The 25305-nt window shown below is 40.9% G+C and overlaps 2 long non-coding RNA genes across 4 annotated transcripts; one reads left to right on the plus strand and one right to left on the minus strand.

Annotated features, from left to right (window-relative positions):
- Nucleotides 1-7736: 7736 nt before the first annotated feature.
- On the minus strand, nt 7737-23131 carry LOC116485034 (uncharacterized). 3 transcript variants are annotated; one of them, XR_004252730.2, is made up of 4 exons: nt 22994-23131; nt 12722-12816; nt 11800-11878; nt 7737-8098 (listed from the first exon to the last, which is right to left on the minus strand). It is a non-coding gene; the product is annotated as an uncharacterized LOC116485034 (long non-coding RNA). The 3 variants fall into 3 exon arrangements; XR_009210174.1 differs by lacking the exon at nt 7737-8098 and adding an exon at nt 8626-8683; XR_009210173.1 differs by lacking the exon at nt 7737-8098 and adding an exon at nt 10395-10516.
- LOC131381417 (uncharacterized) lies at nt 10958-12298 on the plus strand. The gene is made up of 3 exons (XR_009210176.1): nt 10958-11075; nt 11663-11871; nt 12218-12298. It is a non-coding gene; the product is annotated as an uncharacterized LOC131381417 (long non-coding RNA).
- Nucleotides 23132-25305: the final 2174 nt, after the last annotated feature.

Below are 25305 nucleotides of genomic sequence, written 5' to 3' on the forward strand. Positions count from 1 at the left end.
CTTTGCTTACCATGTGTTTCCTGCCCCTCACCACCTATAATCTGCTGCTACTCATCTATCCCCAGGAACTCCAAGCCCCTACCCCTTTCTCTATGGTATAAAAACCTCAGTCATCTGGCCCTTCTTCCAGTCTAATACTTTGTGTGGCTCCTGTACATATGTGCACATGATAAATCTGTATGCCTTTTCTCCTATTAATCTATCTATTTATTGTCAGTTTATCTTATAGACTCAAATTATCAAACGTTCAAAAGAGAGGAAGGAAAATTCCCTCCACTCTTACACTAGTAGGATATTGAATCTAGAAAAATGAAGGGAAAAAGTTTAGCAATTTGACTACATGTAAATATTAAACTTCCATATAACAAAACTACCATAAACTAAGTCAAAAAAAAAAAGTGAGAAAACATTGTAACACACAACAGATTAAAGGATAATTTCAATAGAAAAAGAGCCCACATCTCCCAAAATCAACAACAAATTTTTTCAAAGCAGGCAAAGAATACGAACAGGGAGTATACACACACATACACACACACACACACACACATGCATACACACATACAAATGGCCACTAAAGATATGAAAATATGTTCAATCTCATTTCTACTTACATAAATAAACATCTGAAAAAAAAACATTGTTTTCTACCTAGGAGATTGGGAGTTTATTAAGGAGAATTGACACACACAATCACAAGGTGAAGTCCCACGATAGGCCATCTGCAAGCTGAGAAAGGAAGAAGCCAGTAGGGGTTCAGTCTGAGTCCAAAAGCCTCAAAAGCAGGGAAACCAACAGCACAGCCTTCAGTCTGTGGTGGAAGGCCCGAGAGCCCCTGGCAAACCACTGGTGTAAGTCCAAGAGTCCAAAGGCCAAAGAACCTGGAGTCTGATGTCCAAGAGCAGGAGGAACAAATGGAAGCATTCAACATGGGATAAAGATGAAAACCAGAAGACTCAGCAAGCCAGCTTATCCCACCTTCTCGCACCTGCTTTGTTCCAGCCTCGCTAGCATCCAATTGGATGGTGCCCACCCACATTGAAGGTGGGTCTTCCTTTTCCAGTCCGCTGACTCAAATTCAGTCTCCTTTGGCAACATAGTCACAGTCACACCCAGAAACAATACTTTACCAGCTATCTAGACATCCTTCAATCCAATCAAGTTGACACCTAACATTAACTATTGCACCTAGTGTTGGTAATAATAACAGAAAGTACAACTTTCATACACTGTTAGTGTGAAATGTAAATTGATACAACCTTTTTGATAAGTAATTAGGCAATATCTGATTCAGAAATTCTACTTGTAGGAATTTTTCCTCAGATGTACATAAAAGGATGTTTTATACAGCAATGTTTCCCATGGCAATATGACTACAACAATGTAAATGTCCATCATAGAAGTGGTTATATAAAACATAGTACATTCATACCATAAAACACTATGCAAAATACTATGCAACCATATTGAAAAATGAGGTAGGTCACTGAAAAGCTATATTATATAGACTTCTTAAGTGGGAAAAAGTGTGATCTCACTTATATAAAGAAAAAATGTATACATAGCACTTCTAAATTTCAGTCCAAAAAACTGAAATGTATTTTTAAGAATGTCACTTTATTTCTCTAGAGCTAGATACAATATCTACATGGAATTTCTAGTCAACCAAGTGGCAAAACTTAATCTTAACCAATTTGTTGTCCTACTTCCCAGGGTTATTTTTAAGTTTCAGGGGGTTTAGAGTTTGGCAAGGCATTCAATAGACAAATACACCTATTCTCTAGAATAGGTATCTATACATGCTAGCATCCATGAGTCATACTTTTTTCCATCTGCTCGTTTGATCATTTCACCAAGGATCAATATTTAACTGGTACCCACCAACTATAGCCAGGATAATGTTTTAGTCAGTTGTCAAAGTACTGAAATACTTCTAAGCCAGTTGGTACACAGATGCTGCCCAAAACACTACTCCACCCACCAGACCCACCCACCCCAACTCTCCTCCACCCTTGGAGCCGCCCTTACTTCTCCCACAATCCAATAACTAAAGGGTATTTCTAGGCACGGCAGGGTTTCCAGGACCTGCTCCCATGACACAGCCAGCATGTCTGACTGGCAGGTGCCCATGCCAAATATTGTTGAATATGTGCTCCCTCAGAATACCACCAAACTAATCTATTGATAAGGCAAAGCTGAGTTTATTAATTACTGCAGTATTGGAGAGCAGTACCTTAGTAGTGAGATAAATTCTCAGTAGTATCTTGGAGCAGAAATGCAAAGTCAGGACGTTTTGGGGGCTTACAGATTGAGTTTAAGACAGGTCTTCCAATAGGGGGCTGTTTGATTAATACTGGGTAAGAATCATGTTATAATCATAATTTGTGTATGCAGCAAGGTAGGAGTTTTAAAGCAAGGGTTTTAGAAACTCTTGGAAAGCAAATTATCATGATGCTTGTTTAAATAAAATTTTAAGAAAGTTCTTGAAATGGAAAATATGGTTACTTGCAATTTTTATGTTTCTAAGAGTGTCCTGAAATAATAAAGCTATCTTGATTAAAACAATTAAATGCTAAAGTCACGTTAATGTAGAAGACATGCTGTTTGTCTATAGATGGCTTCAGTTCTGTGTTCTCTCTTGTAGTCATTTTTAAGCCTGACCTGAAGGGTGCGATGCTTAACATCTGGGACATGATCAATCCACGTCTTCATTACCCTTTGGGTTGTCATGATTGAGCATCACGTGTCTGAAGATGGTGCTATGGTTTGAAGATGGCTTGTCCCCACCAAAACCCATGTTGAAGTTTTATTGCCAGTGTTCGGAGGTAGGGCCTAGTGGGTGGTGTTTGCCCAGGCTGAGTGCAGTGGTGCAATCTCGGGCACAGAGGCAGATCCCTCATGAATAGATTAATGCCATCTCTTGGGAGTAAACTCAAATCCTGATATCCTTTAACCTACTCTATTTTTTCCATCACATTTTTCACCTTCTAACATATTATAACTCATTTACTGTGGTTATGGTTTACTGTCAATCTGCTCACTCCCCAAAGGCAAAAAAATTTTTGTTTTTCTTTTTCACTGATGCATCCAAAACACTTAGAAAAGAAGACTACCTGACACTTAAAAAATATCCAATGAGCAAATAAAGCACTTAGAAAAGTACCTGGCCAATAGTCAGAACCATGTAAGTGTTCATTCTCAAGGAATATTATCTAGTGAAAAAGGAAAAAGAAGAAAACTTTTTTTTTTTTTTTTTGAGACGGAGTCTTGCTCTGTTGCCAGGCTGGAGTGCAGCGTCACGATCTCAGCTCACAGCAACCTCCGCCTCCCAGGTTCAAGTGATTCTCCTTCCTCAGCCTCCGAGTAGCTGGAACTACAGGCACGTGCCACCACATCCAGCTAATTTTTTGGATTTTTAGTAGAGACGCAGTTTCACCATGTTGGCCAGGATGATCTCCATCTCTTGACCTCGTGATCCACTTACCTCAGCCTCCCAAAGTGCTGCGACTACAGGCGTGAGCCATAGCGCCCAGCCCGAAGAAAACTTTTTGAATGTAAAAATAAAATTCCTTGAGTTGTTAAATTAGAAAAAGTAAACCCATCCTTAACTCACTTTAATTTAGAAGTCAGTGTGAATTGGTAAATAGTTACTTTTGCATGATAAATTAAATGAGTTTTGCTACTTATAATCATATATAGCAATTCTCTTATCAGAATGTCCAGGTAGCAGCTCCTCTGGTTCTGTTGACCATGGAAAGGACCCTTGTCTATAGTGTGACTTGAAACCAGAAGGCAGAGCATTGTCTTGCTCACGCTCAGCTTGGAATATGCATATCCAGTGACTCAAATTTTTTGCCACTCTGCACACATCTTCAAATGACTAGGAAAGTGTGATACATCTTGATTTGGGGGGTTACAAATAAATGTTAGCTCATAGGTAAATTCACAAATTCAGAATCCATGAATAATAAGGATCAATTTTACCAAAAAGCACTCAATTGTATACTTTAAAAGTTAACTTTATGGTATGTGAATTTGTGAATTATATCGCAATAAAGCTCTTTTTTCTTTTTTAGTTTAAACTTAGTTTTTTAAAAATTAGTTAAAAATAAAAAAAGAAAGCTGGGCATGCTGGCTCATGCCTGTAGTCCCAGCTACATAGGAGGCTGAGGCAGGAGGATTGCTTGAACCCAGGAGTTTGAGACCAGCTTGGGCAACATAACATAATGAGACCTTGTCTCTAAAAAAAAGAAGAAAGAGAAGAAGACTACTGAGTGTTTCAGTGGGCATTTCTGTGTTCAACATATAAAACTCATGACTGACCAGCCACAGTTGCTCATGCCTGTAATCCCAGCACTTTGGGAGTCTGAAGCAGGTGGATCACTTGAGGGCAGGAGTTCAAGACCAGCCTGGCCAACATGGCGTGACCACATCTCTACTAAAAATGCAAAATTTAGCTGGGTGTGGTGGTGCATGTCTGTAATCCCAGCTACTTGGGAGGCTGAGGCATGAGAATCACTTGAACCCAGGAGGCAGAGGTTGCAGTGAGCCGAGATTGCACCACTGCATTCCAGCCTGGGCAATAGAGCAAGACTCTGTCTCATAAATAAATACATACATGCATACATACAAACTCATGACTGCCTGTGGCTTTTTTTTTACTCCCATGTATTCTGTGAGACAGAAAAATACCATGCTGTTCCCTGAAAGAATGAGATTGATGAGTAGGCAGAGGCAGAGCAGGAGGAGACCCAGAGAGAGGATTTCCTAGGCACATTACAATGCTCCACATCCCAGTTCCCACCCTTTTGAGGCCTGCTTGTTCATCTTTCTTTGATCCCACTGTAATCAATTGCTTAAGCTGGCTCAAGTAGGTTTCTATTTCTTGCAACCAAAATAATTATAACTAATACTGTAACCACCTTGCCCACTGCCTAGACAGAGCTGATTTATCAAGACAGGGGAATTGCAATAAAGAGTAATCAACGCAGAGCCAGCTGTGCAGGAGACCGGAGTTTGATTATTACTCAAATCAGTCTCCCCGAGCATTCGGGAGCAGAGTTTTTAAGGACAACTTGGCGGGTTGGGGGAAACCAGTGAGCCAGGGGTGCTGATGGTCAGGGATGAAATCATAGGGAGTCGAAGCTGCCTTGTGCTGAGTCAGTTCCTGAGTGGGGACCACAAGATCAGATGAGGCTAAAGTTAGTCCTACAAAGTCAATCTAGTCCCCGGGCAGGAAGGAGGTCTGCTTTGGGAAAAGGCTGTTATCATCTTTGTTTTAAACTACAAACCATAAACTAAGTTTCTCCCAAAGTTAGTTCAGCCTACACCCAGGAATGAACAAGGACAGTTTGGAGGTTAGAAACAAGATGAAGCCGATTAAGTTAGATCTTTCATTGTCTCAGTCATAATTTTGCAATGGCGGTTTCAATCCAACAGATTTTTAGCCACTTTTCTGGGATTATTTGTCAAAACAATGAATGAGTATAATTAGTTCTTCAACTAGAACTTAAACAGATATTAAGATGACTGTGAAGCATCAGACTGTGAATTCCTTGAGGGCAAGATGTTAGCTTTTCATCTTTGGTCTACCTTAAATTTAGACTTGCCATCCATTTAGCATAAGGAAAATGTTGAAATGTAAATAAATGTTAAGTGAAATAAGGTATTCCTGGCACTGCAGGCTGTGCGTTAGAATCCCTGGAACAAGCACTCCTTTATGAATGATAACAACTTGGTGTGTGGTCCTGACTGTATCACCAACTAGCTGTGAGAACTCAGTAAAATGAGGAGAGCAGAAAAATCATCATAGGTTTCTAAGGCCTCTCGCAAGTCTGATATTTTCTCTTATGTAAATTAAACATACGTCTAAAAATAGTTTATATGATTGACTATCTTACTTCCTGGCCTGGAAGAAGGAGTGTAGTAAGATAATCAATCATATATAAACCTTCTTCCTTCCTGCCTGACAGAAGACAAACGTCAATTTAGGCTGGCTCAGTCCAGTGCATCCCAGATCAAGTCAGTGTCCAACTAAGCACTCTTCTAGCTCTCAGCTAAGTTGGCAAATCCCTATTAAGAATAGAATACATAATTAAGGTGTTATTTTAGTGGAGAGACAGGTTATTTTTATTTTAACAGGACAAAAAAGAAGGTAAGATTCATTCCCTCTTCACAAACATTTATTTTCTCCTCTGTTCAAGAGCCTAAGGCCTAAGGGAGCACTTCCCAGGTGACCAGAGCTACTAGTGCACTGCAGTCTGGAAGGGTCCGGGTGAAGCAGTGGTTTTCAAACTTTAGTTTGCAACAGAACCACATGGAAGGCTTGTCATAATCAGATGGCTGGGCTCCACCCCAGAGTTCTTGATTCAGTAAGTCCAGGATGGGGCCAGAAATTTTGCATTCCTCACAAATTCCCACAGGGAATGAACTGTTGGTTGTTGGTTCAGAACCTTACTTTTAGAACCAGGGAGGTAGAGAACCTCAGGGAGTTGATAGTTGGAGCCAGGTTATTTTATCTCTGAGAGGTTGTCAAATTGGAACATTATTTAATATATCAGAGATAGAGGTAAAGAGAACCTCCATAAATGTTTTCATTGTGGTCTTCACCTTTCCTATTTTTAACTTTCCTAAAGAGCTAAGGAGCTTCTCTTAAGAGCTTTCTAGATCATTAAGTGTATCTCCTTTCAAAGCCCCATGAAATGACATACCAATTGAAAGAAACCTATTCCCTCTTGAATCACCTGTTTGATGGCTATGTAATGTGAGAATAGCTCTTTAATGAAACCAGTACATTTAAACCTTTCATAAATGTTTTATGCCACTTCCTTTATCAATAGAGACCCCCTCTCCCCAAGTTAATCTTAAAAATGCAGTCTGCTGACACTCCTTTATGAGTGCCTACTATGCACAAGGAATCAGATTAGGGACTATGGGAAATACATACTGGCTGCAACACAATTATATTGTATTGTGGAGTTAAGGGTGCAAAGCAGAAGATGGCATGTGGCCTTACAAGGGCGCAGGCAAAGTTCTATAAGGGTCTAGGAAGAGTCATACTTTGAGGAAGGAATCACAGATAGCTTCATGGTATGGATTTTATTTTTCTCAAGGTTTTCAGCATCTGGAAATTTGGCACTTTGTTACTTGATGTTTAATGCTTTTTATGGTACTACAAATGATTTAAGCTAACATCAGTGGCATAACATTGTATCTCTAAGAAATAAAAAGGAGAAAGCTGCATAGGACAGAAGAAAGTAAAGGGTTATTCACTGAATGGGAACCTGGAAGTCACAGTAGCATAACTGATTACTCACAGTAGTTCAATGGAACTCCCTATTCTAACCTTGTCTCTTCTTCCATCATAAACACACACACACACACACACACACACACACACACCTCCCACCAACACTACTCTTTCAGCCTACCCATGTGCTAAGCCAGCTGAACAATTGCAATTTTAGAAAGAGCAGAGCCAAGAGGTGCACAAAAACACATTAGTCACCTTATAAACCAGAGCTGTTGAAACAAACATACTTGCAGTTTCACTGGAACTATTCATATTTAACACTAGAATAAATAGTGTTGTGCATACTAACCTCTTGAGTATTTCAAAATGGATATGTCAGAATATGAGTGAAATTCAAACTGTGACATAACTTTCTACTCAATGTGTATTTAGTTCAATTAGATATATAATTCTGATCATACTTAAAATTGAGATGGAGGGTAAAGTAGCTCCAAATTTTTAGCAGCAGGTGGGAAGAAAGTGTCTATACCACATTACTATATTATAAAGAAAATTTTAGGCCAGGCATGGTGGCTCACACCTGTAATCCCAACATTTTGGGAGGCAAGGTTGGAGGGTTACTTGAGCCCAAGAGTTTGAGACCAGCCTGGGCAACATAGTGAGATCCTCTCTTTACAAAAACTAAAAAAAAAAAATAGCCAGGCATGGTGACACGCACCTGTAGTCCCAGCTACTCTAGGGGCTAAGGTGGGAGGATAGCTTGAGCCTGGGAGGTCAAGGCTGCAGTGAGAAGTGATCATGCCACTGCACTCTAGCCTGGGTGACAGAGCAAGACCCTGTAAGAACCTGTTTGAAAAAAAAAAAAAAAGAAACTTTTAAATGTGGTCTTCATACATAATGTTATGGTTTTTTGATATTATTTAATTAACATAAGTATATTTCACTTCTAAAGTCAGAGTAGAACAAAAAAGGCTGTATTATAACAGAGTTCTGTTTTTTAAACCAAGTGGGCGACTCACTCTTGAGTACACCCACACTCCCCTTTTTTGAGTGTGTACTTTTCACGAAGAAAAAAACAAACTGGGCACAGTGGCTTACACCTGTAATCCCAGCATTTTGGGAGGCTGATGTGGGAGAATCGTTCCAGACCAGTCTTGAGGACTTAGCAAGATTCAGTCTCTATTAAAAATTATATATATAAAATTTTCTATATGATATAAATATATATAACATATTATACACAGACACACACACACACACCCCAAGTGAATGATTTTTCAGTTTCCTTTTAATTCTAGATCCTTGAAGACCATTAAACTCCTATCTTTTATTAGATGATTGTTTGAGGCATGTATAATCATACCTTTTAACTGCTGCTGGTGATCAGGTATACTAGTCCATTCAGAGCTAAGCTCCCCTCTTATACAACATCTGAGAAGAAATACGTTTGAATTATTTACAGAGCAAAGGCTGTGCCACTGGAACTGAGGCAATAGCAATGTAAGCAGAAATATAGAAATCTATGTGGTATAATAGAAAGCATAATATTAAGTTCTGTCACTAGCTGTGAGACTTTGAATAGCTCACTTCAGATCTCTGGGTCTTAGTTTCTTCATCTATAAAACAGAGTAATTGGACTTAATAAGTGGTTCTGAACTAGAATAGGCATCAGAACCATTAGGAGAGCTTCTTAAAAGCATCCATGGGCCAGGCGCAGTGGCTTATGCCTGTAATCCCAGCACTTTGGGAGGCCGAGGTGGGCGGACCATGAGGTCAGGAGATTGAGACCATCCTGGCCAACATGGTGAAACCCCGTCTCTACTGAAAATACAAAAATTAGCTGGGTGTGGTGGCAGGTGCCTGTAGTCACAGCTACTCAGGAGGCTGAGGCAGGAGAATCGCTTGAACCTGGGAGGCGGAGGTTGCAGTGAGCCGAGATCACGCCACTGCACTCCAGCCTGGGTGACAGAGCAAGACTCCATCTCAAAAAAAAAAGTAAAAGAAAATGAAAAGCATCCACGCCAGTCCCCCATGCCCAGTTATACCCCACACCACCACCCCATCCCAGACCTGGAAGGTGCTCTCCACTGAAATTCTCTAGGTCATTCTGGATAGACTTCTGGATTCTTTCCACCTCCCATCTAAGAGTCTCTAAGCTATGAAATATGTCTTTATTTTCTCTCACGTTATCTCAAAGTGGAGCCAAGTAAGAGAAGCACTTAAGGCACTTAAATGGAAACTTGAATATTTATTAAACAAAGATGTCTTCCTATCTTATTCCGGTTGAAATCCTAGAATTCAAGCTCCCAGAGGCCATTGCAAACTTAGGTTATATCTAGAGCTTTAAAAATGAGACATGATTCTATATTCTTTTAAAACTTTCAAATCTGTACTGGCCTCAACATTTGTTCTGTTTCATACCAGAATGTCTTTTTTTTGTGTTAAAGTTTGTTTGAAAAAAAAAAATGTATCCTTTCTAGCTTGAATAGTCATTTAATCATAATCAAAATAACATTGGTTAAATGCCTTATTCTGCCTGATACAATGCTAGAAAATTCATAAAATGAGAAAAAGAAATCATTCCTGGTCTCTGAAAATATGTTCCAAAATCAATAGCATAAATAGCCAACCTTGAAGGTTTATGGTTTCATGATTCAAGATACAGAATTTCATGATGCATCATGAATTCTTTTTTTTTCCCAAAGCACTTGAATATTTATTACCTATTTTTATCCACAGATCAGCCTTTTGAAATACAGAGGGCATTTTCATTCTTATACAATAAACTAAAAAAACAGATTAGATTCCTTGTTTTCTGTGAACAACAAGTTTGGGAAAGGTGGATAAGATTTGTAGCCCCAGTGCCTAGCACAACATAGGTGCTCAATAAATATTTGAATAACTGCATGTGTTGCCTTCTTTCTCCAACTAACTCTCCCAGGCAAGCAAGCAGCAGATTACCTGGACTCATCTGAATCCTCACACACGATACCATGAGAATGAGTATCCACTCTCTTGGCTTGGAGTTGCTGATTTCTGGGGTTTTCAAGTGGTAATGCAGTGAATAGACCAGGAGAGACACTGCGGACATGTAATCGCATGCCTTATTATTTTCACTGACTTCAAGGATGCTTTTAATTACCTCCTGATTCCTGGGGCAGCCTCAGCCTCGCTGCCTTTTATAGCAGCTGTCGCAGCTACAACTTTGGAATAGTTGACAGCTGTTCACACTTATTCATCTTTGTGCAGCATCTAACACAGGGCCTGGATTTAGGGGTTCAATAAACATTTGTTAAATTGAATTACAGAGGCTGCTAGGTCTAAAAAATACTGATGTGTGGCTCCCATGCCTAGAGATTCAGATTTAACTGGTCTTCAGTATGGCCTTGTATCAGTGTTTAAAATTTTTTTTTAGGTGATTTGAAGGTGCAGCCAAGGCTGACAACTATTGAATAGTCTTCATATACCCTGTCCTTTATTAAGAGAGAGATTAGTAGTTCATAAACACACACACACACACACACACACACAAGATGTTAAAGAGAGACTAGCAACTTAATAGAAAATTTCTCTCTAATGTAGTCAGAATTCAAAGCTCAGAAAATAGCAGGAGGATATTCAGAGAGAAATAAGTACAAATGCCACTGACTTTATGAAACCTTTCAATGGCATTGTTTTGTTCCTAAGATACGGCCCAACATTCTTTGTTTTGTTTGCTTATTTTTTGAGATAGGGTCTGTCACCCAGGTGGAATGCAGAGGCACAATCACAGCTCACTGCTGACTCGATCTCCCAGACCCAAGTGGGAGACTCAGCCACCAAAGTAGGTGGGACTACGGGCATATGTCACCATGCTAATTTTTTTCTTAATTTTATCTTTTGTAGAAATGAGGTCACATAATGTTGTCCAAGGTGGTCTCAAACTCCTGGCCTGAAGCAATCCTCCTGCCTAGGCTTCCCAAAGTGCTGAGATTACAAGTGTGAGCCACCACACCTGGCCTGGCCCAACATTTTCTTATGGCTACAAAGCCTCTATCATGACACCCCAAACTGGCTTTCCAATCTCATCTGGTGCTGCCTCCTCCCTCACCCTCTTTGCAGCCTGCCTGCTGGCCTTCTCTCAGTTCCATGGTCTGCCATGCCCCTTCCCACTTTGGACCCTCCCAGCTAGAATACTGTTCACTCCTCATTCTTACTTTCATCCCACCCATCCTACCCAAGCCTTTGCCTTGCCAGCTCCTAAGCACTGTGGGAGTCCATGATTGAATGTCATTTTGTCAGGGAAGAATGCTTTCCTTGACCCCTCAGAATAGAAGTTATGCCTTGGCTCAGCACCTGTCATAGCACTCATTACAGCTATCATCAATTATTTATTTGGTTAATTGTTTAACGTCTGTCTTCTTCACACAGGAATGGGATTGGATTGATCTTGTTTGCCCCTCAATGAGCCTCTGCTACTGAATCATTCTGCAACTTTGGACACACTATTTAACCTCGCCAAGCTTCAAGTTTCTAATTAGTAAAACGGCAACATCAGTACTACTTACCTCATAGGATTGCTGTAAGGATTAAATGAGATCGTTCCTGCAGAAGGCTTGTGGTTCAGTGCCTATGACACGGTAAGTGCTAAAAAAAAAATAAAAATAAAAAAATAAGGACGATTATTCTGAAAAGGTCTTTAGCTTAGACATGTTTCAGATGGCCTCTTAAGACCCCTTCCAAACTCCCTCTCACAACTGTATGATGCCACATCATTTTGGAGTTTAGGGCTTAAATAACAGCTACTTTATTCCCTTCCAAAATGTGTAATCAAATCAGAAATAAAATACAGAAGACAGAAAAATAAATATCAAATTGTTAACTTTAAAACAGATAAAACTCATGGATAATGTGACTTTAGATATGAAACCAAAGGGGCTTATTAACACCCCTCCCCGAATTGAATTTGCCTCTCCTTATGGGCAGAGATGCTTCAGCAGGCAGACCACAGGGAAGAGCAGAAAATGTAGGCATTCTGGGCATAGACTGGCTCTGCAAGACAAACCCAAAAGGCATTGAGCTAAGTGACTTCACCAGTCAGGTAAGTTATCACATCTCCTTGAAGGAAGAGAGAAAGAGCAGAAGATAGAATGTGTCCTGGCATGCCTTTCTTTGCTGGGGAAGGGAGTGGATCATCTATTCCTTCTATGGAAACAGGAGTGGGAAAGAAGTACTCTCTCCCTCACAGTGTGGTTCCAATGCCAGTAGAATGGTATTTCTCAGAAGATAATTACAAAATTTACTTTGAAAAACAAGTCATACTGCACTATGGGTGACATTTCTGATAATGATATACCAGAAGTTTGGTGAATGATTTATTTTGTCTTTTAAATCAGGTGGTGTCTCTAGGTGTCTGTATGGATAACAATGTTTGAGGATAACATCAAGAGTCTTAATCTGAGGCCCCTCATAGCTAAGGTCCAGGCTTACCCTGGCCTTCCAAGATCACTGCCAATCTCTTGCCCGTTCTTCAGGAGAGACCCTGATTTTGAAACTGGTGCAGGTCTGTGACCACTTTTTTATACCTGTTGATGTCAAAACGAGAAAAATAAATTATGTAACTCCTGTGGTCTGAATGTTTGTGTCCCGCCTAAATTCATATGTTGAAATCCTAACCCCTATGGTAATGGTATTAAGAGGTGGGGCCTTTGAGAGATGATTAAATCATGGAGTCAGACCGCTAAAGAACGGGATGAGTGCCCTTGTATAACAGACCTGAGAGACCTCACCCCTTCCACTATGTGAGTACACAGCAAGAAGGCAGCAGGCTGTGAACCAGGAAATGGGCCCTCCCAGACCCTGAATCTACAGGCACCTTCATCTTGGACTTCCAGCCTCACACTTGTAATCTCAGCACTTTGGGAAGCCTAGGCAGGAGGATTGCTTCAGGCCAAGAGTTTGAGACCAGCTTGGACAACATTATGAGACCTCATTTCTACAAAAGATAAAATTAAGAGAAAAGGAGAAATAAATTTCTGGGCTGGGTGCAGTGGCTCACACCTGTAATCCCAGCACTTTGGGAGGCCAAGGCAGGAGAATCACCTGAAGTCAGGAGTTTGAGACCAGCCTGGTCAACATGGTGAAACCCCATCTCTACTAAAAATAAAAAAAATAGTAAGGCATGGTGGTGCATGCCTGTAATCCCAGCTATTCGGGAGGCTGAGGCAGGAGAATCGCTTGAGCCCAGGAGGCAGAGGTTGCAGTGAGCCAAGATCACGCCATTGCACTCCAGCCTGGGTGACAAGAGCAAAACTCCATCTCAAAAAAAAAAAAAAAAACTTGTTGTTCATAAGATAGCCAGTCTATGCTAGTTTGTTACGGCAATCCAAACAAACTAAAACATAACCAACCACTTTTTTAGGGAAGCTAAATGTATAAGACCTTATTAAAGATTATTGCATAGTTTTTAAAACCATGGACTTTGGAGAAATAAATCCAAATTCTGACATTACTGTATGACTTAGAACATATTACCTCTTTGTACCTCAATGTCCTCATCTATAAAATGGGAACAGTAACAGTATCCATCTCATAAGGTTGTGTGAGTAAAAGAGTACATTCAAATAATTTAGATCAGCATCTTGCCTATGTGTTCAATAAATGTTAAGCCACTATTATTCAGTTTGAAAGACCATTGTTTATTCTGGAATTATATCCACTTTATCACTTTGGTATTAAACTGTCTCTTCATAAAATTATATCAATTGTTTCCAGTAAATCCCTTTTTTAATTTCCTTATCTGACACAATTAAAAGTTGGCAAATTATAATTGTCCCTCCAATTTTTGTTCTTAAATACAACTGATGCGTAAAAAACAAAGCGTAAAAAGTAAAGTAGAGGTTCCTCTTCAAAGACTTTCCTCCCCATCTAATTAAGAATAGTAACTTCTCTTAGAAGCAAAATTTATTCAAAGACCTGTGCTAACATTCTTAAATATCTGCTAGCCGTAATAAAGAAATCAGTGTACTTTATGTTCTTAGTTCCCACAATTTAGCCTAAATATTTGCCCTGGCATGCTTACACTAGTCCAAGCAAGCATTAGGTTATAGCCTGTTCCTCTTCCTTATTTGAAGGTATTTTTACCTTTCTCAGCATTCCACAAGTTACTGCCTCCTTCCTTTGTTCTCCTCTGCCTTTGCCTCTTTTAAAAAGTTCTAAGTTGCTAGCCAATCAGGACAAATACAGAACGTGAGGTCCCATTCCAGCCAATGGAAACTGGACACAGCAGTAAAGTAGACCATCAGGTTATAAATGACCCTGTGTCCTTTGTTTGGTGCACTCTCATGGCGAAACTGCTGGCGAGTGTACCCTTTCTGCAGAAAGTATAAAAATGGCATTGCTGAGGAAATTAAATTTATGTTCAAGTGCTATTTCTTTACAGCACCAAGGAACAAGCATTACAAACAAAAGTATCTAGAAACCACTTCTAAAAGGGAAAATTAAGCTATTTTTCTCCTTCTCACACACTCACAGAACACTTTTATGACCAAATGTGTTGTGGTTTTTCCCCACACACCAAACAATTCTCCAGTAGTGTCTCCAGCTAGGTGTGTTCTAACTCAACCTGGCACTGTCTACTTAGAGATAGTGTCAGATCCCACAGACTGAGGGCTCAATCCCACAAGACTGCTCCCCACTTCAGATGCCAATCTGAAGTAGTAGGTTGTCACCCAAACTGATGACTGACAAGCTATAAATCAGGGCTCCCTCTAGCCCCTCCTCAGGTTCAATTAATTTGCAAGAGTGGCTCACAGAATTCAGGGAAACACTACTTACATTGCCAGTTTATTGATGAAGGATATTTAAAAAGGAACACCAGATGAAGAGAATCACGGGGCGAGGTGTTGGGGGAGATGCAGGCCTTCCATGCCCTCTCCTGGGCACCACCCTCCAGGAACTTCCACTTGTTCAGCTATCTGAAGCTCAACCCTTGTTGAGGAGTTTTTAGAGCTTAATGTCCAGCCCCACCCCCTTTCCTGGAGGGTGATGCTGAAACTTTCAACCCTCTAATCCTCTAATCGCTTGGTCTTTCTGGTGATTTGGCCCCATTCTGAGGCTATCTCGGGGCCCTACCCTAAGTCACCTTATTAGCATAAACTTCCTCATTATCAAAGGTGCTCCCTATGAATAACAAAAGACATTTCTATAACTCAGGAAATTCCAAGTGTGTCAGGAACTGGAGATAAAGATCAAAGATACTGTTTGTATTTCATATTATACCACATCACTGAACTACAGTGCAGTGCTTCCCACTTTCCTTTTATGAAGATCTTAAAGCTAAGGAGATAGAAATATATATATATATTTATATTACTATGTTACTATATAATATAGTAATTAACTTTTAGAATATTACCAACTCTCCTGCCCCTTTATCCACATAATTTGTCTTTGTTGCAATGTAGTATCCTACCAAAGTTCTGTTAAAGGATTTGCACAAAGGTCTGGAGGGCTCTGTGAAAATGTTCATGGGTTAAACTGTCTTCGTTCATGGGTAATTATTCTGCCCATTTTCCTTGATGTGGCATCATGCAGTGGTGAATTTATGATAAACATGTAATCGTCCTACAAATTCTTCCTGCCTGCTGAACAGACAAAATCAATTCACTGAGACCATAACATTAAGTAGACAAAGAGTTTAATTGACCCAAGGCCAGCCCACATGGGAGAACTGGAGTTATCACTCACATCAGTCACCCTAAAGGCTCGGATGTTAGGGGTTTATATGGACAACTTGGTGGGCAGAGGGCTAGGGAATGGTGCTGCTGATTGGTTGGGATGAAATCAGAGGGGTGTGGAAAACTATCTTCATGCACTAAGTCCATCTCTGGGTTTGGGCCACAGGATCAGTGGAGTTTAAGTGTACTCAGTCTGAAAAACATCTCAAAAACACCCATATCAGGTTCTACAACAGTGATGTTATCTATAGGAGCAATTGGGAAGGTCACAAACCTTGTGACCTCTGGCCACATGAGCCCAGAGTGGTAAGGGAGTAGAAACTACATCTACCTCTTAGCAGAGTGTAGACCCCTCTCATAATCCTAACCTCGTGGCCTTTCATTGGTTTTTCAAAGGCAGTTTAATTTTGGGAAGGGCTGTTATCATCCTTGCTTAAAGGTGAAACTATAAATTCCTCCCAAGATTAGTTTGGCCTACGCTCAGGAACAATCAAGGATGACTTGAAGGTGAGAAGCAAGATGGAGTTAACTACGTCAGATTTCTCTTACTGTCATAATTTCACAATGGCAGTTTCAAATGCTCCTCATGATGATAATGTCTGTGGTGACAGTGATCCTAATATTCTCTGTCCCTTTGTTAGATATGAGTTCTAAATTTCTTTTCAAAGAATCAGTATGTTACTAAGTTCAATTATTTGCCTTCTACTTTTAAACTTAACTTCTTCGTAATGCAATGTTTTTCGATTACCTGCTCCACCCTGACCCATTCCGATTACCTGCTCTGTCATAACCATTTTTCCCGCCAAACCACTTACCCCGTCACTCTCTTTAAATTAGCCAGTTGGAATTAGTTTAGCCTGTGTGGTCTAACCCTAGCCAACAGGGGAACGACACAGCAGCAGAGGCCATGTGCGTCAGGGATAAGAACCCCTTCCCCTCCCTTGTCCAAGTGTGTGCTCACCATTGCTCCATCTGTAAGGGCGCACCCTTCTATAGAAGTGACTTGCCTTGCTGATAATTAAAAAGAAAATTTTATATTTGAGTGCTATTTCTTTTGCGACACCAAAACTTTATTTATAACAATTTGGGGGCTCGCCTGTGATTACATTCCCCTCCAGGGGCGGTCTCTGGTTCTCTCTCATGAGGAGGTGTGCCCCACCCCCTTGTAGCAGCCTCAGGGGTGAGAAATCAGGACCCACCTAGTGCCAGGAAGAACCTGAGCTCTCAGCAACGTGGGAAGAAACTGGCCAGCAACCTAGCTTAAAATATCCTCACATACTGCTGCGATGGCTCTGTGCACAGACCAAGGAAGGAGAAGCCACAGGAGCCGGGAAAGTATTTCCCTGGTGGTCAGGACTAAGGAAAAAGCCAGGGGGCGGTAAAGCATTCATTGGTTAGGACATAGCAAGGACAGAGAAACCGCAGGGGCAGTAAAGCATTCCTTAGTCAGGACTAGGGAAAGAAAGCTGCAGGGGGCACTGAAGTATTCCTTAGTCAGGATGTCTTGGAGGTTAAAAAGAGGTGAGAAATCCCCAAGAGGTGGGGTTGAACCTCAGAAAGCGGTGAGAAATCCCCATGGTGAGAGTGAATCTCAAAAAGAGGTGAGAAATCCCCATGGGGGGGTTGAACCTCACACAAACCTCTGGTAGTAAGAAAAATATTCAGAATTCCCCTTTCCTTTCTTCTCAGGGGAAGAAAGAGTAGTAGCTCCGCTTCTGCCAGTCTCTCCTGTAGGGGAACGGGAAGGAGAGGGGAGAACAGCAGCATAAGCGGCTGGCAGAGGCAGGGAAAGACCAGCAGAGAGGAGAGAGAAAAGAGAGGGGAAAGAGAGAGAGAAAAAGAGAGGCAGAGAGAGAGAGAGGAAGAGAGACAAAGAGGGAGTCAAAGAGAGAGAGAGACAGGCAGACAGAAAGGAAGAGACAGAGACAAAGAGGGAGTCAAAGAGAGAGACAGAAAGTCAAAGAAAGAAAGAGAGAGACAGAAGTAGTGAAAACAGTGTACCCCATTCCTTTAAAAGCCAGGGTAAATTTAAAACCTATAATTGATCATTGAAGGTCTTCTCCATGACCCTATAACGCTCCAATACCACTTTGTTGTCAATGTACACAAGGGCGTAGCCCAAAAGCACTGAGGCCACTGACAACTCGTAGCCTTCCTAATCAAAAATCCTTAACCCAGTAACCCACATATGGCCCAAATGCATTCAATCTGTAGCGGCAACTGCTTTGCTAACAGAAGAAAGTAGAAAAATAACTTTTAGAGGAAACCTCATTGTGAGCACACCTCATCAGGTCAGAACTATCCTAAGTCAAAAAAGAAAAGAAAAAAAAAAAGCAAAAAGGTAGCTTACTGACTCAAGAACCTTAAAGTATAAGGCTATTCTGTTAGAAAAAGATGATTTAACATTAACCACTGAAAATCCCCTTAACCCAGCAAGCTTCCTGACAGGGATCTTAATTACCTTACGAAGGTCCAACCAGACCTAGGAGGAACTCCCTTCAGAACAGGACAATAGATGGTTCCTCCCTCCTGGGTGATTGAGGGAAAAAGACACAATGGGTATTCAGTAAATGATAAGGGAACTCCTGTAGAAGCAGAGTTAGGAAAATTGCCTAATAATTGGTCTGCTCAAACGTGCCAGCTGGTTGCACTCAGCCAAGCCTTAAAGTACTTACAGAATCAGGAAAGAGCCATCTATACCAATTATAAGTTAATATGGACTGAACGAGGTCTTATTAATAGCAAAGAATAATTGAAATCCCAAACTTACAAAAGTAACTTTACTTTACAAAAGTAAAGTTTGCTAAAAGTTAACCGTGTAACGTATTATCCTAACTTCTAATCTGTGGCCTTAGACAGTCTAGTCCACAGACATGAAGGAAGTTTGCTTCGGAAAAGAATGGTTATCATCTTTGAGAAAAAAAAGTGGGGGGGAGAATTTATGTAAAAAGGAATGTTATATGGTAAATGCTTGTCCTAAAATAAATTAACTGGTTGTTTAAAGAAAGGGATGTTCGCAACAAGTCAAAAAGTTGAGGCATGTCGAACAATTGTCTGTAAAAGTCGTGAAAAAAAATTATAACAGGGAATTTATGCAAGAAATGTTGTATAATTTAAAAGTAATTAGGCCTCTTGAATGTAAAACTATTGAAGAAACAGTTTATGTGCAAGGTGTATAAGGAAAGTAAAATATATCTTTGGTAAAAGGATTATAAGGAGGCATAAGAATGTGGATTTTTACCTACATTAAAAGGTTAAAAAAATTGTTTTAAAGGTTTAAGCAAGTTTTGAAATGTTAATTGTAAAGGAAATTCTGTGTGTAAACATATTGGCCAAAGTTAAAGGGGTATCATCCAGTTTTTCTGTGAACTGGACATTAAAATAAAAGCACAACAGGTTTTTCTTAAAGCACTAACCTGCTCTTTAACAAAAATTATAAAAGGTTAAAAAGAGACTATAAAAATCTTACCTTATGGTCAGACATTAAAAATTGAATTAATATGTCCACAAGGTTTTATTAAAATTGAGTTTAACATTAATAACATACTAATACAAAGGTGAAATTTAGCTTATCTGGTATAAAATCATACAGGAAGCATCATCAAATATAAAATGGTGTTTGGCTTTCTTTGGTCTAAAAAGTAATAAAAATAGGTGCTAAAGGAAATTTCTCAGTAAGAAGGCACCAAGGACTATAAAGTCCACTGCTGATGTCCCCACATTTAAAACAAAAGGTTAATTTCTTAGAAATTATATACTTGGTTTATCTTCCACTTCCCTTTCCCTCAAAACTAAAAGTCTTTTAGCACAGGTACCACCCCTAGAATTTCTGGTAAACTAGCACCAGCCTGAGGATCACATTCTCATCAAATGGTGGAAAGAAGGAAAACTTGAGCCAGCCTGGGAAGGACCCTACCTTGTGCTGCTAACCACCAAGATGGCTGTTTGAACAGCAAAAAGGGGATGGACTCATCACAGTTAGGTCAAGAAAGTACCGCCCCCTCCAGAGTCATGGGCCATAGTCCCAGGGGAAGACCCTACCAAACTAAAGCTAAGAAAAATTTAACTCTCTTTCATCTATTCTATTACTCTTTCTTCTTTCCTCACTCTATTGCCGACCATCTAGTTATTAATGTAACCAAGTCAATTCCACCTCAAACTATTGCATTTAATGCTTGCCTTGTTATACCCTGTGGGGACTTGCCAACTCAAAGACAGCTCTCTACTTCAGAAAAATACCTCTGTCCCTCCTGACTTTCCTCAGACTAGGCATTAGTGAATTGGGACCATTTAATCCAGGCAGATTTCAATAAAGACCCCAGTATCAACCAGGAGTTCTGCTCCCCAATGTAGAGCTTTTATGCCATAGTTGGTCCAACATTCTGTGGACCACTAAAGAGCAAGGATGGACTGCCCCAATCTGTTTTTATAATTTCCTAAAACCATGCATTCATTTTACTAGAGGCACACCCTGCCTCCACCCCACCCCCCAACTGTCAGCTAAACCAGTGCAATCCTATACAGGTTATTATCTCAAACCCTCAAAGTTCTTCCACTTTTCTAAGCTGGTTCCCTTCTTTAAGCTGGTTTTATGGTATGGGGGCTGAGGTTTCAGAGACAGACCCTATTGGATTCTTTGAAATGCATTTCTTTGATCCCCCGCCACCTGTACCTTTCTCTAAGCCTTCTTCCAAAACCTCTCACAATGGAACAATTGCTCCTCCTCCATCTAACGACAAGACCAAGACAAGACCAAGACAGCTATCATAGAAGTTAAAGACTTAAAACAAACTTTGGCAATTAAGACAGGATATCAAGATGCAAATGCCTGGTTGGAATGGATCAAATATTCCATCTGCACGTTAAACAAAAGCAATTGTTATGTTTGTGTGCACTGCAGGCCAGAGGCCCAGATTGTCCCCTTTCCACTAGGGTGGTCCTCCAGTTGACTGGGCGTAGGCTGCATGGTATCTCTTTTCCAGGATTCTACAGCTTGAAGAAACAAGTTGTGCCACCCTCTGTCTCTGCTATATCCCGAAGTCCGGCACCCAGCGGGTCAGCCCCCAAGGGCCATCCAGCTTCCATCTCCCAACATTAAGTTCACTTCGTGTCTCTCATGACAGGGAGGAAACTTAGCATTCCTTGGAGACCTGAAGGGGTGTGGTGAGCTTAAGAATTTTCAAGAGCTTATCAATCAGTCAGCCCTTGTTCATCCCTGAGTGGATGTGTGGTGGTATTGTGGTGGACCTTTACTGGACACTCTGCCGAATAACTGGAGTGGCACCTGTGCTTTAGTCTAGTTGGCTATCCCTTTTACCCTGGCATTTCATCAACCAGAAAGACTTCATAAAGCAAGAGAAGCCCCTTATGGGTCTTTCAACTCTCACGCCTATTTAAATGCCACTGGAGTCCCACGGGGAATACCAAATCAATTTAAAGCCCAAAATCAAATAGCTGCAGGATTCGAGTCAATATTTTGTTGGGTGATAATTAATAAAAATGTGAATTGGATAAACTACATCTATTACAACCAACAGCGATTTATTAACTACACTAGAGGTGCTGTTAAAGGAATAGCTGAGCAATTAGGGGCTACTAGCCAGATGGCTTGGGAAAATAGGATAGCCTTAGACATGATATTAGCAGAAAGAGGAGGAGTCTGCATCATGATTAAAACTCAATGTTGCAGCTTCATGCCAAACAACACTGCCCCTAAGGGAAGTATAACAAAGGCATTGCAAGGTCTGATTGCTCTATCCAATGAATTAGCCATCAACTCAGGGGTAAATGACCCCTTTACAGAATGGCTAGAAAAGTGGTTCAGTAAACAGAAAAGAATAATAGCTTCAATTCTTACTTCCTTCATAACCGTAATGGGTATACTTATCCTTGTCTGGTGTTGTGTCACACCATGCATCTGTGGGTTGGTGCAGAGGCTCATAAAAACGACACTTACTAAAATCTTCCTTAACTATCCTCCACCTTATCCAAAGAAGCTTCTTTTAGAAAATCAAGCAGAACAACTAAGCCAAGATATGTTAAAAAGTTTGAAAAGAAAGAGCTGTGAAGAAATGCAAGAGGAGGGGTTGTTAGATATGCATTCTAAATTTCTTTTCAAAGAATCAATATGTTAGTATGTTCAATTCTTTGCCTTCTACTTTTAAACTTAACTTCCTTGTAAAGCAACCTTTTTCGATTACCTTCTGTACCCTGACTCATTCCAATTACCTACTCCACCCTGACTCATTCCGATTATCTGCTCTGTCATAACCATTTTTCCCACCAAACCACTCACCCCATCACTCTCTTTAAATTAGCCAATCAGAATTATTTAGCCTGTGCAGTCTAACCTAGCCAATAGGGGAACGACACAGCAGCAGAGGCCATGTGCGTCAGGGATAAGAAAGCCTTCCCCTCCCTTGTCCAAGTGTGCGCTCACCATTGCTGATCTGTAAGGGCGCACCCTTCTGTAGAAGTAACTTGCCTTGCTGATAATTAAAAAGAAAGTTTTATATTTGAGTGCTATTTATTTTGTGGCACCGAAACTTTATTTATAGCACCTTGACTTGAGGCAATTGAGGCACTGAATGAACAAACTGTTCATTTGAGACTGACTGCAAGACAATCGAGGAATTGGTGAAACAATTCACCAATTTCACCAGTGAAAACAAAACTTATTCTGATTTCCAGACTGACCTTATGAAATCACTGTTACTCTGATGGTCACTACCGGGAGGCAAAGTCATATTTTGAAATAAATTGGGGATTAAATGAGGAAATGAGAACCCATGTAGTAAGTGAGAATCCATGTCAGCAGTAACACCCAGAAGTTTTTCTACACATTCCACTGAGAGAAATTTTAAAAGTTCAGAGCATTTTCCCAGGACCCCTTTCTTACTTACACTGCAGCATTGCTGATTAAAATTGTGATTAATTCTGACCAGGACCACAATTAAGTGGTAATATTTTATCATATAAACATATAGTCTTTTGCTTAAAACCGATGTGTAGGGGGATCTTTTACCATTAAACTATCCGGGCTCTTTTAGCCTGTTCCTCCAAGCCGGCTCAAAGCATCTGGCACATCTCTTTGAATGGACAAAGGAGTGAGGCCAAAGCTGTAGTCCCTTGTTGTCTGAGCTCTTGATCTGCCTTCCCTGACAGCCCTGCTTGCAGAGAAACAGAGAGATTAGGGAGATGCCTGGGGGCTGGGAACGTGACAAGTGACAGTTTCCATGAGCATTTATCTCTACTTGGCAAAGATAAGAAAAGTCTGGAAACAGGCCTCTGGTGGAACGTGTTGGCAATCACAAAGCATCCTGAGTTGTGCTTTGGAATCCAGAAATATATGTGTATTATCCATCTTAACCAGATAACAAGCCTCATAGTGACTGTGAGAGTCACTAGAATTTGACCTTCATTGAAATAAGAGCAGCCATTTATTGGCCAAGAGATTTATACGCATTGCCTTTAATCATTACAATAACCTCTGAGATAATCTATTTTATGCTTGAAGAAAACTGAGATTGAGGAAGATTTGATGATTTGTACAACAGCACAAAGCCATAAATGTAAGGGGCCAGGGTTCTAATTCGGGCTTTTCTGGCTCCAAAGCCCAGGCTCTGTCCACTGTGCCACTCTGCCCCTTGCTAGGTACAAGGTAAGACTGCTCTCTGCAAGACCAGGCTGCGTTTGTGAAACTGTCTTTCTAATTAACCTTTGTGCTCAAGTGTTTCTCAGAAAAGGCCATCCCATCAGCAATTCTTAAGTGTTTGGCTAGTTGTTTGTCCCAGACTGGTTAGTTTATTTTCCTGTCATTTTTTTCAAAAATCCAAATCTAGGCATAATATGTACATTTGTCTCAGTGGATCCATTTCTCCTGGGTCTGAAGCTAGCTCATCTCAACCATCCCTTCGCCTTGGAAAAGTCTCCCAAGCAAGCTTAGCTAACCATCAGCAAATAATCCCTTTGGCTACTACCGCTTAAGAAGTACCTGATTCTGAAGATACATTCTGCTGATTTGTCACGTAGAAGAATGGAAGCATAGAAAATTGTTATTTATTTATTTATTTTATTTATTTTTTGAGATAGAGTCTCGCTCTGTCACCTAGGCTGGAGCGCAGTGGCAGGAACTCGGCTCATTGCAATCTCCACCTCCCGGGTTCAAGCGATTCTCCTGCCTCAGCCTCCCAAGTAGCTGAGACTACAGGCTTCCACCACCACGCCCGGCTAATTTTTGTATTTTTAGTAGAGACAAGATTTCACCATGTTGGCCGGGCTGGTCTCGAACTCCTGACCTCAGGTGATCCTCCCGCCTCCGCCTCCCAAAGTGCTCAGATTACAGGCGTGAGCCACTGTACCCAGCCCCCAAATGGGGAAAATTAGAGCATAGTTAAAACATCTTTCTTTGTGTTCTACTCCCACTTATCTTTTGTTTCTTTATTTTTTTGAGACAGAGTCTTGCACTGTTGCCCAGGCTGGAGTGCACTGGTGCAATCTCACACTCACTGCAACCTCTGCCTCCTAGGTTCAAGCAATTCTCCTGCCTCAGCCTCCCAACTGATTGGGACTACAGGCGCACACCATCACGCCTGGTGATTTTTTGTATTTTAAATAGAGACGGGGTTTCGCCATGTTGGCCAGGCTGGTCTCGAACTCCTGACCTCAGGTGATCCTCCCGCCTTGGCCTCCCAAAGTGCCACTGCACCCAGCCTGTACTCCCACTTCTGACTGCCATCACCCCAATTAGCTATATCAAGGTCCTCATGCCTGGGCAATAACATACCAAGGGGAGGTCCTAAGGCTTGAGACACGTAGCCAATATCTGGCCTAGAGTGAAAATCTACAATCAGGAAGGCAGGAGAATGGTGCCAAAGCCCAGAATCCTGACCAGTCAATCAGTTGGAGGGTAGTCAGGACCAGAATCCTGACCAATCAGCTGGCTAAACAGATACGGATGCAATGAGTCTAGCCAAATCTAGTAAGGAGGCATTAAACCAGATGTGGGCAAGTCAGGCAGGACAATGGTAGCCCAAGAAAATTTGAAGTAATTCCTTGCGTAACTAACTGGGCTTGGCCCATTCTGCTGAGCCAAGGTGGAATGAAAAGATTCAACCATGTTGGAAAATCTTAGAGGTAACATTGTTAACAACTTTTGCACTGAGAATATAGGTGATTAGAAGTTACATCTGAACTGGGCACAGTGGCTCATGCTTGTAATCCCAGCACTTTGTGATGCCAAGGCAGGTGGATCACTCGAGCCCAGGAATTCCAGACCAGCCTGGGCAACGTGGCAAAACCCCATCTCTACAAAAAATACAAAAATTAGCTGAACAT

The sequence above is a fragment of the Hylobates moloch genome, unplaced genomic scaffold (genome assembly GCF_009828535.3).
Source record: "Hylobates moloch isolate HMO894 unplaced genomic scaffold, HMol_V3 SCAFFOLD_16, whole genome shotgun sequence".
Taxonomy (NCBI): domain Eukaryota; kingdom Metazoa; phylum Chordata; class Mammalia; order Primates; family Hylobatidae; genus Hylobates; species Hylobates moloch.